Here is a 17,994-nt window from a genome sequence, read left to right on the forward strand (position 1 = left end):
AGAAGGAAAAAGAAGATTTTACTTAGTTTTTGAAGAAACCATAAGAGCTTTGCTTCTAACAGCAAATGGTGTCCTAGAGTAGGAGGGCAAGAGGAAGCTCCTAATATGAACACTTTGAAAAAATTTTGAAATTCATGTTGTTTGTGTATACTCTCTAGAGGAAGGTCTGAAGAATTGAGCTATTTCCATTGGCTGGATCTTAAGACTGAATTCTGACTTATTTCCTGTCTCCATGAATTTTAAAATAAGGATTCATGTTGACTTTAAAAATAAATTTGATTTACAAATTATAAGTGCTTATTAGAAGACTAGAATTTTCAGTGAATTCAATGGTGTGAAGCTATTATATACTTCTAACACAACATATAAGAGTACAAAAATTGGTTGGATTTTATTACCAATTGATGGTTGTCCTGATTTTAGATGGAATAGAGTTAATTTTTTTCTTAGTGTCTGGTACAGTGCTGTGATTTGGATTTAGTATGAGAATAAACTGATAACACACTGGTGTTTAGTTGCTGCTAAGCTGTGCTGGCTCTCAGTCAAGGACTTTTGAGGTTCCCATGCTCTGGCAAGGAACAGGTGCACCAGAAACCAGGAAGGGGCACGGGCAGGAGAGCTGACCCAGCCTGTCCAAAGGGATATTCCATGCCATGGAACATCATGCCCGGAATATAAACTGGGGGGAGCTGGCTGGGGGGCTCCGATCGTTACTTGAGTACGAACCGAGCTTTGATCAGTGAGTGTTGAGCCACTGTATCTTGCATCACTTCTTTCTCGTGGCTTTTATTCCTCTGTCTTCCTTTTATTAGTATTATTAGTAGTATTAGTACATTTTGGTTTGTTTCAGTTATTAAATTGTTCTTATCCCAACCCACAGGTTTACCTTTTCTTTCCCATTCCCCCCTCCCTGGGGAGCAGAGGCGGGAGGAGGGAGCGTTCGGTGCGTGGTGCTCTGCTGGGGTTAAACCATGACAATGCTACACTAATTAGCTGGAAATTCACTTTATTTGCTGTAATCCGGCTATCAAATCCTCTCCCCCACAAGTACTCTCGAAATGCCAACCATTCTGCCAAGCTGTTTCTTATGCTTATTGTACTTCTGGCATCCTTTCTTCCACGCAGGAGGAAAAATATTGTCCTAATCAGTACACTTCGTAGATCCTGTAAATAATATTAGAGCAAAGCTTACATTCCAGTCAGACTTGGAGGTTTTCTTTCTTTTTTCTTTTTCATTGATTTACTTCTCTTTCTTTACTTTCAGTTTTAGGAATGGGTCAAAGGGGGTTAATTTCACCCCAAAATATTAACATGCATGTTCTTGACAGAACAAGACAATACTCTTGAAAACCACCTTTATTAGTCAGAACTGGTCTAGTATTCTTCCTAGTCCAGTACTGTACTGGTCTGAGTAGAATTTCATGCAGTGTGTAGAGGATCTCTTTGCATCTACAGATCCTTTTAAAAAGCATGAAGAAGAAATAATTTTGCCTTTTCTCCATTGAAATTCTAATATTGAATTATTTACCGTGGTTTCTTTGGCTTCAGGTTTAGCAAAGAATAGGCAGTGCAAGAATTAAGAACATTTACAAATGTATTATGAGCTCATCATATGGAAACTGGCAGGACAGAAAATTTGAAATATTTAGTGTAAACTTAGTTTAATTGGATTTAACTGAATATGCTATCAGCTCATATTTCTAATACACAATATGAATGAAAATCAAATAAAAAGTTGTAATAATTTATGAAAATGAAGAAAATAGTTGTGAGTCCCAGTTCGATGACAAGTAGTGAGAACCATAGCAGAAATACAGCTTCTTGAAATTAATTAAACTGTTAGGGTTATGATGGAGAAACTAAAGTAAGAACTTCCATTCCTTAAATCATGACGCATAGACTCTGTTTTCTGCAAGAGTAAATAAATCTAAATCATAAATTCAAAGTGGTAGTACAAGTCTATAGGACTTTTTTTCTTGGAGTAAGCAGAAATTCGACCCAGTATTTTACATTTTTTTTCCCCTTTCTCCAAGAGAAAGATTTGTGCCATGATAAAGATGCTGAAACCTTCCAAGTGGGGTGTATGACTAGATTCTTGTGACTAAAATACAATTAGTAGAGCTAAACTTAGTTCTCTTCCCTCTAGCAGAAATGTGTTTAGCTCTATCTGCAGTGGGAGAGGCAAGCAGCTGGTGTGCTCAGACCCTTGCCAAAGTAGTCAGACTCATGGCATTATTTTTTAATGTATGGTATCAAGAGCTTTGCTTTCCTGGCCTGAAATACGAGTGTCTTACTATTAAAGCCAGTCTGATAAATGGGATAGTTTTGCAGAAAATTTCAACCTTAGCACGATAACGTTAAAAAAAGGAAAAAAAAAAGAAGGAAAACTGTCACCTGAAATCCATGAGCCTGAATTGTAAAGTATTGATTCAGGTGTCTCCATGATTTGTCAGGCCGGTGACTTCTGTGTAGTTGAAGGTGTCAGTGTGTTTAAGAAGTGCCCTGGCTTCTCTTGCTCACCTTTCTTGTGTTTTTGCCCTGTCTGTGATCTCCAGTGAAGATGTGAAACATGGGACAGGGGAGAGGATGAAGGCATCTGAACTGCATTCCCATATAGCACATTAGAGATGCTTAAATTGCTTGTTTGGCATGAGTGGGGAATTCAAAGGGGAAAAATGGGAAAGGTCAGGAGCTTAAAATAGTGAACCTGCACTAAAAATTACCTTTTTTCTAATGCATTCTTATTTGACAAAAAGCACTTACCAGCCATGAAAAAAAGAAAAAAAAAGGAGTTGAAACCCAGACTTTCCATTAAAGTCACTTGTAATGGAAACTTTCTCATCAAAATTTTTACTGTGTACCCTTTGATTTGGCTCACGGTGCCACATGCAGCTTATTGACCAGAACCTTTGAAATGGGTTTTGTTTGAAGCATTCATTTACTTAGCCACTGGCACACTCTTCCAAGAAAGACTTCCTGGGGATTTTGCCATTCTTACCTAAGCAAAAGTAATAATAAATAAATAACCACGGAAAACGAAATAACCAAACTGAAACCAAGAGATATCCAAAGTGATGGTGTTGGAACCTTGCTTTTGACAAGACCCTTGAGGCCTGCAGAAGAGAAATACTCTCATTCTTTGCAGTTCTGATGTTGAAATCGTGTTGCCAAAGCTGCTGCTTCAAGCTTGCATGGAGCGAAGGCAGTGTTTCCTGTATTAGCAATTCAGCATCAAGGGTAGTATAAACAGCAGAAAGTTTGCTTACCTCTCAAGTCTGCATTACAAACACCAAGAAGAAATTTAAGAAAACAAAATACCAATGCAAATCAATATCTGTTTTTCCACTGCAGATTACACTGTAAAAAAAAACCTTCACTGCTGCAGAACATTACTACAAAAAAAAAAAAAGGCAAATACATTCTAAAAACTGTTCTCATGTTAATTCAGAAGTAATGATTCATCTATTATGATAGTTGAGCCACCTTTTGAAAATTAATTAAAACTGTAAGCTCATTTAAAAAGCTAACAGTTATTAAAAGTGATTGCAAGTGTTCCTAGGCAGATAGTGATTTCGCTATCTTCTCCTTAAATATCTGTTGTATATAGGATTAAGTATGTATCAGTGGAGGAAAAAAAGAAACAACTATGGTTAGAGTTCAAAATAATGTCACTTCATGAAATTTGAGTGCCATTTCCTGTTTTCTGAAAGTTGCAGCTGAGGTGCCTGCTACCTTTGGGCTCTCAGGAAGTCAGTTAAAGAGTAGCTTATGTCCTGTGTCCTTCCAAATTACAGTTAATTAATACACTGATTCTTGAAAATCAACTCAAAAAATGAGAGTACATGCTGGAGGAAATTTAACTCTATCTTTTGAAACTTTGCAATTTATTAATTTGTGCAGAAATTTTACACTTTCAGGCAATATCAATAATCTCTGTTAGAAACTGGACTTTATTCTCTGTCCAAAAATGCACTGGGTAAGCAGTGCAGGTCCTTAATGGAGGATAAACAATACAAGAACACTGAGAAAGAATGTCTGAGACTGATAAAAAAGCCTGCAAACTTTAAATACTTAGAGAAAAGAACATCCAGGCAGTGTCCTGACAGACCTGTATCCCACAGGCATTTGCAGTGGGAAGGTTGAGCTGTGAGCTTGGGCACAGGCTCAAACAGGGAGGCATATGGAGGGAAAAGGATTTTTTTTGGGAGAAAAGGGCATTTTTATGTCCTCAACACGTTGTGAGCTCTGCATTCACAAATACTTTCTGGAAATGAGCAAATTTATAGTTTAACCTCCCAAGTGTTTTTCGCACATCCTTCCCCATCTCCCCCCAAAATCCACAGAATGCACCAAATTCTGAGCAAAGAGTTCTGGTATGTGAGCAGTGTTTTTGTTTTCTATTTCACCCTCTGCCCTTCAAACCCTGCAACAGGCATCTCATCCAGCAGCTCTTTTAAATATACCCACAGTTTGTGTGCTACTATCTGTGTCTCTGAGACAATGAAGCAGAATTGCACAACAGTTAAATACATTCCTTCAGCCATTCAATCTTCAAGAGGACCAACAGTGACAAGAATAAATACCTTTTTTACAGGGGCTTGGAGTGAAAAATACCTTTAGAAGGGCATTTCTCGATGCCTATCTTCAGGGAACATTATTGCCTGCTTTAAAACATGCATTTGGTTCATTACTGATATTTATGCACAATATCAACTTAAACGACCGCTTATTTTAATGCAGTGCATTTCTGGTTTCCTCAAGTTAGCTCTATGATTCATTGTAGGCATAAAAAATTAACAGGCATCTAATTAAACATATAATTCATTGAGATTAATTGTGGGAATTAATCTCAGTAAAAGTGTACATCCCAAAGTAAGATCTTTTCCTCCTGAAGACATACAGCATGAAAAATGGTACAATATATCTTCTTTTATCATAAAATCAGATAAAAGTAAAACATGGTAATTGTTGTTTGTTATAACAAGACATAATAGAGAAATGAGAGGATTAAGGACAGAAAAGAACATGTACTATCTTACCAATTGTTTGAAATCATGACTGGTTAACATTAGACCTTGGGATTAAAAAAATAAATCTAATCTTTCCAGGAAAACTACTGCATTATAGGAAATACTTAGACCAGGGAAACTGAAGGTTTGTTGAAGGGCAAGTGAGTGCAGATGGAATGGAACAGGACTGTCCTTCGAGATGTTTTGAGTGTCCTGGCCAAATAGGCTTGTCCTTGACTCATGTTGAAGCTGACACTGGTTTGATTAGCCAGCAAAAGCTGATCCATTTGCCAATGGATGTATTTATGTTTCCCAGTTTTTGCTGCTTCTATTTTCGCCATTACCTTTGTTCCTTTTTGATACAGGAGCTCTTTGTAGATGAAAAACGTTTTTGTGGTAACAACCCACAGTGTGACCTGAAAGGGCTTTTAAAGTGTTTTATCGAGGTCCTAAAATGATATTCTAGGTTAGCCAATGTTTAGACTTGCCCTAGGTCAGGCTGTATTGGTGTTTAGAAACCACTCACAGAAGTTCACAGCAGTGGTTTTCGCTGCAAGGTGTAGAGATCATTTCAATCCACACCTCGTGCACTGGTGCTGAGGTAATTCTGTAGCAGTGTACGGTCCTGCTCCAGAAAGGGGACTGAAAATTGTAGTAGCTGCTTGAAATAGCAGTGGGACATTTAAAAACTCAGAGTGCAACTGCTTGTACTGGACTTTGAATTTTTACTGCGTGTCTAATAACCTCAGCTGCTGTAGATCTTTTGTGTTTCAGCCCAAGTACAAGAGCAACTTATCAAACGCAGCATTTCCCTGCTTTTTGTGCTGCTGGCTGTCGGAGTCTTGAGGTCAAGCATTTTCAAGTTGAATTTGGTCAACACTTTTCAAATGTCAGCATTTTGAAATTATTTTTCCTCTCTTCCTTCCCTACATAATAAGAGGAAAAATGGCTCATTTTTCAGATCTACTCACAGGGTCACATGAGAAGCTGGACCAGGGAGACCAAGGTGTATTGAGTTCTTTACCTTCTCAATGGTTCTAAAGCCTAGATATGAATTAAAAAAAAAAAAAAAAANAAAAAAAAAAAAAAAAAGTCTTGGCTGTCTAATCCTTATCTGGGAAAAATATCTTGAGTCCTGCTTAAAGAATTTCCTTGGAAACAATTTTTTTGGAAAATGTTGGAGAGATATTGAATCCTAGAGCAACAGTAAATAGATATATATATTTTACTGTTGTTAAAAAGATAATTAAATTCAACTTAATTTAAAAATTCTTATAATGAGTTTAACTTTTCTATTTACCTTATAAAGGAGACATTATGTCATTGCAAAACAAGGGAATTTTGACTGGTGTAGCTGGAAAAAAGTTGGGTTTAGGGGAGGTATTCTGAGAAGGAATGTTAGAAAGTATTTTGAAAGTTAGGTGAAAGTTAGGAGAAGAGATCAATAAATTACAAGATTTTCGATGGCTTTTTCTGATTTAAAATACTATGAGTAAGCCTGACTTCTTGGAAAATAGAAGGCTGAATGCAGTAGAGAGAAGAAGTCCATATACAACATCATTTATGAACTGTACAGCAAAAGGTGAAAACAACGTGGAATGAAAATTTGTTTGGGTTGGGAAAAAGAGCATAAATTTGAGAATGAATATTAAGCAGGAAACTGAGCTTGAGATATATTAGGTATGTGACTGTAAGAATCAGCGTTAGGTGGAGAATGGAGTCACAAAGAGGTGGGGCTGCTTTCGCAATTGCAAGTTGATTTTTCCAGAAATTGCTGCTGTGTGTCCGAAGGAGCAGGTTTGTCCCATGGTTGGCATGATGGCCCCTGGCCTTTCCAGTTCCCTGGGCAGACTTTCTTTTGCCAGGAAATATGGTAAAAAATATGACAAAAAAGGAATTCATGGTGCACTTCAGTAGGTTCCCTGGTCTTCAGTATTCACATGCTCAGGATTGCACGACACTTACATCCTGCTTGATACCTTAACCAAAAGAGCAGCCTTACTGGTATTTTTCTGGATCTATACATTAATTATGTCCTTAACTGTCACATGTGGAATTAAAACACTGGGGCATTTCTGCAAATGAATTATTCCTTTCTGAAAGCAGCATACAGCACTCCTCAAACAAGGTAATAAAGCTGTGTTGAGATGTTGTAATTCTCTTCTACAAGGCATTGCTTGCTCATTCTGGAATCATTAAAAATCAGCCACCAAATCAATGAGTCTCATTAGAAATCTGTCTTTTTGCTTAATGCTATTGATTTAATCTGTTTTAGAAATCCCTATTAACCATTAGTTAATTAAACACATGACAGTTATATAGATTGGGTAAATCTGACTACTGTCTTAGGGAGCTCAGAATAGATTAAGTGATTATCATGTAAGATGCTTTTAATTAAAAGACACAGTTTAGATACCTGGTACCCTCTAAAGCTTATATGATAAAGTCTTCAACCAACAGTAATTATATATTAGTAATACATCTATTGATATACAAATAAATAAATAAATATTTGATGGGTTAAAAAGCAGTTTGTGCAGCTGACATGATGTTTGACCTGCATAAAACTGAAAGGTAATGATTTGCTGGAGAAAGTTATTTCTGTGTGACAAATGCATAATTCCTAAGCCTTGAACTCAGGTTCCAATAGGTCAATAATGTGCAGGTACAACTGATGGAGCACCTTGTACTGTTCTGAACCTCACAAGATCTGATCCTGGTATCCAGAGGCCCTTCTTTTGACTCAGATCTCCAGTTCTTTAAAGGCTGGTTTATGTGTTTGTCTCTCAGAAAGGTGGGTGTGAACTGAGTAAACCTTGTTTCTTCCTCCTGTCTCCCTTTTTGGTCAGCAATTAATAGGGGCAAATGGCTCCTTCTATTGCGAAAAGCAGGAATTAGGACTAGGTAGTCTATAAATCCCATTCCACCACCCATTCTGAGATGAGAGAACCTTTCTAGTAAAAAATAGCTGTATTTCAGTGATTTTTCAGAATAAGAATTCAAGTAATACCAAACCTGGTAGAGATTTTGTCTCCTACACAAGCCTGAGTTTTCTAAACAAATAACATTTTGAATATTCAGTAATGTTCCTTAAAAGCTTTCCTATGCCTCCCATTTTCATCTATCTTTTTAGAAAAAGGGAGCTGAATACTTTCTTTGCATATACTCAAACACTTAAAAAGAAGCCCTTCTTAAACCATTGTCCCATTCTTTAATCCCTATTTGCAGAGATTGCAAAAGAGAGAAAGAAAAATGCCAGTTCTTGTTTATTTGTGTTTACCACATAATTGTACTAAATTGTTGATGGTTCCTTGTGAAATCCAACTGAACGAAATGTCCTGAAATAGTAGTGTTTGCTCTAAAGAGGTTTCATTTCATGTTTCTTGTTCACTAATAATTTGAAAGAAGACACTTTACTTGTGTGGAAGGTTTCCTCAGCTCTAAGTACCCTTTCTCTCTTTTTTGAGTGCTTTTCAAATTAAACAGACTGTGTTTCCATTGCAGAACACAGTGTACTGGGAAGCACTGTTGGAAATTAATTAATTGAATAATTTCTAAATAATTTTTTTAGACTTAAGCTGTGAAAAGACTTGGATGCTGTAAAGCTCAGCACCAAAGCTGATATTTAAATACATTTTTAAATTGAGTCTCTAGTCAAATTAGGCTAAAAAGCATTTAGTGCTTCCCTCATGAACTGTTCTTAGTGACACTCTTTTCAAGGCTTTCTTCCTTCACATCACAATTAAGTGTAATTGTACTATACTACTATCATACTGAAGTTAAAAATGTTCCTTTGTTGTTGTTCCATATGCTTTTCTGAAACATCCAATTTCTTCCACTCCAAAAAGGATGGTGTGACATATATTTTGGTGAGAACTGCAGACACAGGGGTTTATGACTTCTGTAACTTGCATTAAAATGTCTCCAACAGAGGGATAATTTTTACCATGTGCCCCCATTCTCCCCATCTCAGCCTAAATATACATGTGGGTATAACCTTCAGGGCTTTACAAACGTGGGTTTAACATATATACATGTATATAGGCATATATGTATAGGTATATATATGTGTGTGTGTGTGTGCATGTGGCCTATGGCTAATTTGCAGGTTTGCGGATTCTCTGAAATGAAAAAGGCCTGTGACTCTGGAATTATTGCTGTAATTGTGCAAACTGTTCTAACTGCTGGTGTTCTTTCAGTGCATAACTGCTTTTGTGCTGTAGCCAAAACTCGTGCCAGCATTTCCTGGGTAAAAGAGTTTGTGCTGGATTTTAGATATCCATGTTCACGTGCCTACATCTAAGGCAGCCATCCCAGCTCCTCTCCTGGAGGGTAGAGTAAAAGTGGGCGCTTTCAGGGGTGTTTTATCTTATCTAAAGAGGGATTGCTAAAATAGTTCTGCAAAAATGTGGCTTTTCTTTCCATTATCTATAAAGGGAGTCTATAATTAGATCAGACATAGATGGTTACATCACAGAAGTCTAAAGTTAGGTGATATGAATCCCACGTTAAATTTGGTGTCTGCAAAATTTAGGTCTAATTTTAAGGAGTGCAACACATTTTAAAGAACACTTTGAAGGGGACGGGGCCACAGATATCTGTATTTTTTTTTTACTTTTTGCTGGAAATTACCAACAGTTTTGATTTTTCAGTCTGGATCTTGCCCATACAAGAAACTTATCAGCAGCCACAAAAAAATGAAAAGTACTTTTTTGTGCCTATTAAAATAAGCAGTTAACTAGAAAACAAGATTTTATAAGTAAAACAAAGATATATAATCTGCATTAGGCAAAGAAATCTGAAATTTGACATAATTTCAGTGCCTGCATGGATACAAAAATCTACTTCTGATCATAATCTTACAAGGCAATTAATGCTTTGCTGCTGTGTAAGGTGTGGAGAACCTCTTCATGTTAATAAGAACATCAAAGGAAAAAAATACCTCTGATTGGCAGGAATGCCACATCATTAACATGTTTGTTACAGGCTTTCAAAACTGACTCTCTTAGGTGGCTCTATTCCAGGATATCTTTTTTAGCTTCCCCCACGAGTAACTAAGAGAATGTCCTGGCCCTACTGAAATCTGTGAGTCTCGGCCAGTTGGGGCTTCTCTCCGACTGAAGTGGTACAAAAGCTCTAAAGGCTCATGTCTTAATTTGGGCTCTGCTTAACAGGAGGCTCAAGAGGATGCCAGTGTTGTGGGTGTTCCAGATCAGTCAGTGCCAGTTTGTGAGATACTTCAAGGAAGCAAACACATGCATGCCCCTCTCAACCAGAAACCAGGACTTGTTCTAGAAATTGGGCATTTTGAGGTACAGAAGTTATCCCAGATAAAGTTTCTCATAATTTATTAACTGGCATCTAGGAAATGGGGGAAAAAAAAAAGCCAGCTGAGAGTCTTTGATCTGTCTTATTCACTACAAAATTAAGTACAGATTAAAGCTATATTCAATGTTTGCTCAAAGATCTAGAGAAGAACGTCCTTTTGATTCTGAAAATAAAATTAATGCCCAAGAAAACCACACCATGACCTTTAGATGTCTCTTCCATTATTGAGCCTGTCAAGTTAGGCTTAGCAGAGAGTAAACTTGATTATGGAGAAAATTTCTTTTTTAATGTACAAACAAGAATGTGTTGGTTAAGGCATTGCTTCAGATGTGAGGTGTTGGTGTCCTCGTGGTAGATCCATGATTATGGAGGTGCTGAGGAAGTTAGAGCACTGGACTTTTGCCTGACAGACTTGGGATTCAAGGGCTCTGTTGCTGGGGAGTTACTGAGAGGTGTTGGACACATTTCAGTCGTGGACTTCAGTGTTATAATAGTGACTCTGAGAAATTTTAGATATTAGTTAAATAGAACATAAGGTCACAGGCCATGTGTTTTACATACAAAGAGTCTTTGGGTAACAGATGAAACAGGTGCCCACTTCTCTTACTTCCAGATGAAATACTAAATACTGAGTAAATAAATCATATATTTCAGGAGAGGTTTAGATGTGATATCGGGAAAAATTTCTTCACTGAAAGGATGGCCAAGCACTGGAACAGGCTGCCCAGGGAAGTGGTAGAATCACCATCCCTGGAAGTGTTCAAGAAATGTGTAGATGTGGTGTTTAGGGTCATGGTTTAGTGGTGGACTTGGTGTTGATGGTTGGGTTGTTACGTCTTGTTCATACGTGACTATGAAACACAGCGTGGCAATTGTTCAGTTGAAAATAGTGGGTTTTATTGGAAATAGATTATTCATAGGTGTGTCTCTAAACTTCACTAGAGCAAGTTACTCAATTTTCCAGTTTATTTATTCATAAAGTCTGAAGTGCTCAGCAAGAAATGAAGCAAAAATGTCGAAGTACAGCACATTCTTCATTTTGACATATCTATGGCTTATACTTGTCAAAACATTAATCTTTTATCAATTTTTGAAATAAAAAGGCAGTGCTCATTAACTACAAGATTTGGAGAAGTAGTTGTGGTTAATTAGGAAAATGTGACTTGTTTATGGATGCTGAAAAGCATTTGAATGTCCTACATATTAAAGATGTTGAGAAATTAATTTTTATCGTGAAATATCTTGTTATTTCTTGTGATTCAAAAGTTAAAACTTTAGTTCTAGATTCTTAAATTTATTTGGATGTGCAATTTCCACTGATCTCAGTAGGATATTGTTTCAAACTAATTAATTTCTAGGAATTTGCTTTCTCTCATCTCAGTCATCCAAAGAACTGTTTCCTGCAGAAATTACCACTGTTATCTGCCTATGTTAAACACTTATATGTCTCTTTATTTATGAAACTCAATTTATATACTGTTTTGTTTATACTGCTTAGCATTTATCACAGCAATTCTGTGGTATAAGAAAACTTATCTCCTTTATATAGCTATGGAAATTGAGTCACAGAGAACAGTACATGTTTTACATGGCCAGGACTAAAAATGAAAGGCAAGTAAGAGTTAGTGGCTATTCTTCTACCCCTCAATGTATTTATTTCAGTGTTGTTAACTATTTAAGCATTAAGATAGTAAAGACAATGTCGACCTTCCTCCTGATGGGGTTGTTGCCTGGCGATAGAAGAGGAATGTCTTGTGCAAGAAAAAGAAAATAAATTAAAGGATTCACACTGGAATAATTGTCAATGATTCAGGGACCTGAACTTTCTAAACAAAAACAATCTACACAACTAATTATGACTAATAGGCAGACCTTCTAATTCTACACATTTTCATTACCACTGTGTCCCCTGAGTGGTTCTGGTTTGTCTTTACAAAGAAGGGCCCTGAGAAGAGCAATTTGTTCCCTTAAGGCCGTGCCGTGTGTTATCCGTGGTGCCACCAGTATGACATGGGAATGCACAGCCAGTCATGCAGCATTCCAGTTTGTCTGGACCTGCATCTAAAATGGGTTACTGGCTTTAGTGGACCTACTGAGTTTCATGCAGTTGCTGATCCAAAGTTATTTGCAGGAGCACACCATGGGAAGGGAATGGATAAAAAGGAATAGGCAACCGACACCTAATTGTAGGAGGGGTGGTTTCAAGAGCAAGCAGAGAAACAGGAAAGACTCTGATTAAATAAAAAAAAATAAATTATCTCTCTTGAAATGCACAGATCAGAGCAGAAAATGAAGGTCATGGGCTAAGTCTACAGAGCCCTTAAAATATTACCAAGAATGTTTAACAGACGCTGGATGAAAGTCGTGCAAAACTGAACAAGCTCATTCAACAAAGGTATGTTTACACTGTCTTAAAACTGCTACAAGGGGCTTTCTGAGCTTGCTGATGCATGGACAGCCCTCTTGCTTTTCTCTTTCAAAGATATATGCCCCTAGGAGAGAAAGAAGTAAAAAAAAAAATTATTTTGTAATAAAAACAGACTCTGCAAAGCTCATCTCAAAGGTCAGAAAGTGAAGCACACACCAGGATGCACCTTTTATTGCAGTACTTTGGGAATAGCTATTGGCACTATAGCTTAGCATGCCAGTGTTCAATCTCCAAGTGCTTATGCCCATGTTTTTACACCCAATTCCAGCTATTAGAAAGATGGTCTGTGTTAGATGGTGACAAATTAACCCTAAATTTCTAAGACAGCTGTATCTCTTCCTCTTACTACTAGCTCGCTATTAGCACACAGATCAATAATTGCAGAGGGGAAGAGTACCCACAGAAATTCTTATTTTTGGTGCAAACCCTTGGGGGCTGATCCAAGATAATCAGCACAGTTCTGTGAGCAGGCACTGGGGGAAGCTCTGGTAGAAAGGCACCAGTGAAGCTTCAGTGGGGTGTTATCAGGTAGGACCAGGGGATAACCCACCCAGAGCTTGGCCTGGCATCACATGTCACATGCCCAGAGCATCTCAACTAGAAGTAACAAGTGGGTTCCCACTCAGGATAGCACTGTATGCCCAGATGTCCCTTTGTCAGCCCTGTTCTTTGCATCTCTTTCTGAACCAGCTGAAGCAGATCTTTGCTATATCTTTTACCTTATTTTCTCTGAATTACAAAGATTTCATTTAAGAACAATTTTGGAAGCGTACATTAAAGAGTTCTCTTTGCTAGTTTGCAATAATATTGGCTATTCTATACCTTTCTACCTCTCCTGCTGATATTTCATCTTTCCAAAGGATTTCTATTCTGTATTGAATATTATGGATTCAACTTAAAAACAGAGCACAACTACTCAGCAGCTCTTAGGTTGCCATCAAATTTTTTTCTCGTTTTTCAGGGAAATGAATGTAATTTGAAGAATTTGAAATGGTTAAGAGTTACAGTATATGACTTGAAAGTGACATATCAAAATTTCTCATTTAACTTTGGCTTGTGGGTTCATAGTGTGGACTGTGAAATCTTGTTTCTTTGGAAAAGCCAGAGCAAATAGAACAGTAAACAAGCAGGATGTGGAGACAGGTCCTTTTATTTCCTATGCTGCTCTAGTGCCAGTGAGGTCTATTCCCAACCATTTGCAGTTATTGAACTCAGTGCTGCATAAACAGTTCAGAGATTTGCACTAAGTAGTTTGGACTTGATGTTTATGGCAGCAGGCAACAGAGGAACAGAAATAAAGAGGCACTACATGGAATTTGGAACAGCTATAAAGGGGAAAGGGGTGGGGGCTGCAACTTATGGCTGCTGGGTAGATGCCCCAAATGTGAGAGAAAGTATGTAAGTGTTAGAAATAATAAATCAAAAAGTACCAAACAGAAAAAAATGGAGTCTCTCATCAATACCTGTTCAGTTACATAGTATCCCTTGAAATACCTGTTTTCATTTTTCTTTTTATTACTTGGAACACCTGTAGCACTTGAATTCTAGGACAAAACTCGTAAATTGCTTCAATTTGCAGACTGCTAGCAGTGGTTTTTTATCTTCACTCTAAATATAAACTCCACCACGTGTTCTGCATCCCCTCTTTTCCTGATCCCCTGCCTGATGCTCTTCCAGAGCCCTATGTAGGTGCTCCTACAGGTAAATTCTAGGCCTGAGTAATAGTGGGAAGCATGCTCTGGAGAATATTTTCTTTGCTTGTTTTTAACATTTAGGCCTTTGGATTTAGGGATTATGCAAAAGACTTCAATTTAATTTGGGATGGTGTGTCGTGGCCTTGGTCTTCCTGTTCGTATTCCAAAGTCTGGACAAATGGTTCAGTAAATTTTTAATCGGATTTTTTGGGGTTTTTTTTGTGTTCTTTGTTGTTGTTGTTTCGTGGGTTTTGGTTTGTTTCAGGGTTTTTTGTTAAACATGCAAGTAAAGATTCATAGAAGTATGTATCCTGCACATAACTTATTTTTGACAAAGTTTGTACAGAAAAAAAATTAATCAGGGCATACCTTAATTTGTGAATACTGATTTTCCTCCAGTAAACAGTTCTGGGAAGCCCTGAAATTGTGCTACTGCTTAAAAGAGGGATGATTCATGTTTGGGAGAGAATTCATCTCCAGTTAGGTTTCCTAAAAAAACCCTATAAGATATAGGGTAGATAATGCAAGAATAAGTGTGATCAGAGGGTTGTTAATGCTTGTAGGCAAAATGTATTTAATGAGTTTGCAGGTCATGTATAACTGAAGGTACTGAAAGCAAAACTCAGCCAGGGCTCTACAGTAATTTTGTTATTACAAACCCAAATAAACAAACAAACAAAAAAAAACCACAAAAAAAAAATAATCAAAAAGCACAAACCCAAAATAAAACAAAACCCTCAGACTATTGGTACATGATTAAAGATCTTCTCCAGGCTCTAATCCTGTGTTTGTCTTGTTTTATGGATAGTAAGGGTAAAGAGCTCTGAAAGACTCATTATTATGAGAATTTCAAAGAGGTTTTTTAGAAACTAACTGGGACTATGTCATGTGCTGAGGACCTGAAGTTCGAGAGGGGAGACAGAAAGACAAGGATGAGTACAAAAAAGAAATTAGTATAGAGTGAGCAAGCTAAAAGAATGGTATCTGGGATGCAACCAAAATGTTACAGAATGAACTCGGTGACAGACAAAATACAGCTGAGGATGTCTGCAAGAAGGGCAAAAAAAAGGACTGGAGTTTTCGTTCAGATGGTTTGTGCTGCAGGAATTTCAGTGCCTGCATCTGTGGTTTCCAACACCTGAACTCCCTGAAGGTCTGAGCACATTAGAATGCTGTGACAGTGGCTGATAGCCTTTCTTGAAATCCTTTGATATATATTCTTATAATTGATACATAATCTATTATTCAGTCCCTAAAGAAGTGTCCCGAGATCAGCTCTGCTCTGAAAGTGTTTAAAAGTTCAGCTATATTTAGAAACCCTTCTAATTGATGCATTTTAAGTACTGTCTCTTTAGCTTGGAAGAAACAAACAGCCTGAAAACACAATATACTAAAGGAGTTCTATAATTATTTCATTAATAAATATAATAGGGTTGTTTGGGTTTACGTTTTTCTTTTCTGTAAGAAGTTGAATGTTCCATATTTTTCATTCAGTGTCATGAAAGCTTCTGTTCTCCCATCTGGTTTCCTTTACAGTGAGTAGCTCCTTCAGGCCCTTCATTCAGGTGGCATTTGCAACTCTGCTTTACTCATAAGCATGTGGTTGTTCCCATTTTGGGAGGAGACAAAAGAGGGAAAAGAGGATTATAGAGTTTAGTGTTGTGTTGGATTGGGACCCCAATGATGGGGTCATATCACAACCTTCTTGTCTTGGGTTTTCTGGAATTTGTTCTGTGACTTCTAGAAGGAAGTGATTTACATTTCATCTGCAATCTCAGCCTCTTTGTACATAACTGGCAATAGTCTTTGCTGAAGAGAAAATTTACTACCAGGGAAAACTCTTTCTGGATGGGTTTGGTTTTTAGCTCTGTGTTCAGGAAAAGGGACTGCAAATGTGTTGTCTGCAGCTGCAAATGTTTGTTGTGTAAAGCTCATTAACAGAAAATGAAATAAATTTCATACCCTCCTTTTTTTTTTTAAATAAAAGATCAATTTGCACTAAACCTACTTATGCAGTAAATTACACTAAGTTTGCATAGGTAAAAGTATAGAGGCTAATCCAAGGGAAAGTGTATAATATATAGTATTTGTCCAAGGAAATATTTTATCTTCAGCACTAATTACATAGCTACCAGTCTTAATTTATTCCCCTTCCTCTGGTTGCTTTGACAAAAAATAGGTTCCTGTTGAGCTTTCTTGAATTGGACATAAGAGGAGATTGAAAGGTAACTACAAAATTATTAAATATTGGTGCAAATCATGAGGTAGATTTGGGATGCTTTCTTAGTGTGAGACAACTGGGGAACATCTGTTTCAAGAGTGAGTTACTTCTAGTAAATCAAAACAGCTGATTTAAGAGTGAGATTACTCCAAGTTTACATCACCAAAAGAATCACTGACATGTATCTCAAAATAGTCATGGGCAAATAATCTCTGTTGTGTGCTCAACACTATTTACTGAACATAACAAATTCACATTAACAAGTTTAATTTGTGTTGGTTCTCCTAATGTTAGTCCCCTTGTACTGAGTATCGTGTTCTGTATGATAGAAAATTTAGGGCAATGACAAGGTGATGGAATTACTGTTCAGTGAGAAAAACATCTTGATTTGCTCCCACTTGATGTTGCTTGTGGTCTCAAAGATTAGTTTTGAGTTGGCTTAATGTTCAATTCAAAAAGTTATTATTCTGGCAATAATAACTTTAAGGTTCTGTAAGTCAGTGGAAACACATTGCATGGAATACCCTATTATGATGGTGCCCTAAGGGGAAGCAACTTAAACTACCTGTTATGGGTCTGTGGGGTCATAAAAAAAGGATAAGAAGGAGAACACCTTATTGCTGGTCTAGATCTGCCAGCTCCCACTGCTTTCATTCTTTGACATAATTAAATCTCAGTTCCTCCCTACCTCTACAGGCATTTGCCAAAATAGGATACTGCTGCAGATGTGCAAGAAGGCAGTTTCAGCAGTTTTCCTTTTTTCATACAGAAATATCTGCCTGTTCTAGAAATGATGGTGCTCTGATTGCATTGCCTTGCACCTTCCAATGTCCACATCCAGAGACACACCAATAGTTATGTTCCCCCACACAGATGTAATTTACTCTGAACATGTTCCAGCCATTGGCATTACTAAGACAGAGGGAGAAAACATGTATTTCTATGAAAAGCAGAATTACACTGCATATGTAATGAAGCTGCTGTGCAGGTAACTTTAATCTGGTGCTCTCTAGAGTCTGATAGCTTGTCTCTGCAACAGGTTAATAATATTCAGACTTGGATATAAATTTTATTTGTAAAGGACTAAAATTCACATAGTGTGATTACTAGCTGAAAATATATTCTCTTTTCCAGATGGTAAAAAAAATCTTATTAACAGGCATGGATTTTTTTTTTAATAGATTACTGTATACTGACACACACATAGGTTTTCGTTACCTGGCTTTTTTAAAAACAAGATTTTAAATTACTGTCTTCTAGAGTAGAAAATGAAATCGAGTTATTCAGCAATTGTACATTCTAGCCATCAGCTAG

General features: G+C 37.2%; 1 protein-coding gene across 7 annotated transcripts in view; it reads left to right on the forward strand.

Moving 5' to 3' along the window:
- SLITRK4 (SLIT and NTRK like family member 4) overlaps positions 1–17,994 on the forward strand; it is a 213,137-nt gene that overhangs the window by 97,294 nt on the left and 97,849 nt on the right. Inside the window, exon 3 of one of the 7 annotated variants that reach the window (XM_017819312.1) lies at positions 12,614–12,732. The exons of 5 other annotated variants lie outside the window; for them this stretch is intronic. The gene's annotated coding sequence lies outside the window, so the exon portion shown is untranslated. Of the gene's footprint in view, positions 1–12,613; positions 12,733–17,994 lie in introns of those variants that run through there. One more of the 7 variants, XM_017819316.1, reaches the window with a different exon arrangement.

The sequence above is a fragment of the Lepidothrix coronata genome, unplaced genomic scaffold, assembly GCF_001604755.1.
Source record: "Lepidothrix coronata isolate B3197 unplaced genomic scaffold, Lepidothrix_coronata-1.0 Scaffold73, whole genome shotgun sequence".
NCBI classification, from domain to species: domain Eukaryota; kingdom Metazoa; phylum Chordata; class Aves; order Passeriformes; family Pipridae; genus Lepidothrix; species Lepidothrix coronata.